The sequence below is a fragment of the Aplysia californica genome, unplaced genomic scaffold (genome assembly GCF_000002075.1).
Source record: "Aplysia californica isolate F4 #8 unplaced genomic scaffold, AplCal3.0 scaffold00157, whole genome shotgun sequence".
NCBI lineage: Eukaryota > Metazoa > Mollusca > Gastropoda > Aplysiida > Aplysiidae > Aplysia > Aplysia californica.
In genome coordinates this window covers 653,998-655,354 of record NW_004797427.1, presented here as the reverse complement: position 1 = coordinate 655,354, position 1,357 = coordinate 653,998, and the positions used below count along the sequence as shown (strand labels likewise).

At 41.2% G+C, this 1,357-nt stretch overlaps 1 protein-coding gene across 1 annotated transcript in view; it reads right to left on the bottom strand.

The window, feature by feature from the left end:
- The window catches only part of LOC106011661, a 151,246-nt gene that overhangs the window by 94,722 nt on the left and 55,167 nt on the right, over window positions 1-1,357 (bottom strand). The window lies entirely within an intron of this gene.

Here is a 1,357-nt window from a genome sequence, read left to right as displayed (position 1 = left end):
TAATAATAATTTTTTAAATAATAGTAAAAATAACATTGATAATTATAATGATAATGATAATAAAGAAGAACACTTCCATTGCACCAACTACCTGGTGGCTCCGGGAGCTTCAAAGCGCAACTGGATTTAAATCAACGTTTCATGCGTACTGGCCCATTCAACGTACAGCAACAATTATTTCAAATACATAATATTATACACTCGAAATCTGACAACGAACACAATACATAAAAAGTCATCAATCTGGCTACTGATCACACTCACACTTGGTGCCTCCCCTCCCCCCTTGTTTTTCTGCTCAGGATCTACCTCAAGTTCCATCTGTTTAAAGTCCCATTTAAAGTCTGGTTGGACATCCGTCTGTCTGGACCACAGAAGTTGATGAAAACCTTTCTGTTATCCCCCAGCCATTCCTCTACCCCACTCTATTTTTAACCCTATCCGTACGCCCTGGGGTATTTTGTACCCCTGGGGTTGTATTCTTCACATTTAAGAATACTTCAAATATGAAGATCTCTTTGAAACTTTCAGTATGTCTCAAAATATCGTTTTGACAAGCTGCTATTGAAAGCTTAAGGATCGGATTAACGAGTAAATTTCCTCTTTGGAAAGTGGTGGCATAGAGTTCCTCACGTTGTATGAATACGATAGTAAAACACAACGTATTGATAGGGATTGCAATTAACAATGACATCATAAAACCAAAGGAAAGTCAAGGAGAGCAGAGGCTACTTTGGACTGACAACATTTAGTCATGGATGGACAACACGGTTGTTGGAACCGCAGTATATATTCGGAGACGTCTCCGACGGAGATAAACTAATCAAAATGCTTTGTGCCTGTTTTAACCCATAATTTCATATTTTGCAGTCAGGTTTGACATTTTCTTGAAAATAATTGATTTGCGACAGCAATGTGTGATCTGCAGCAAACGCAGTTTGACCCCCCAAAGCAGTGCATCTGTGTGCGGGAGTGCGCCTTTGAATAGTTCCTGGGTGCTCGCCGGAGACGTCTCCGAATATCTTCTGCCTGTGGGAACAGTTCGCCAGAGCAACTGACAACAGAAGGTAATGGACAACATAGTTGTTGGAACAAAACGCCAGAGAAGCTGACAACAGAAGTTAATGGCACGTCAGCCTCAGAAGACCCAGAGGCGGAGATGACACTTCCAGCCAGCCAGTTTTCTGTTATCACATACCTATCCAGGACACAGGAATTGACCAATAAGAAATAGAAACGGGGAAAAAACAAGGAGGCGGTTTTGTTTGTTTGTTGTTGTTGTTTTTTGGGGGGGTTTTCGGGGGGTGTGCGGTTTCTTTTTTCTTTTCTTTTCTTTTTCTGTTCCTTTTTTACCGGG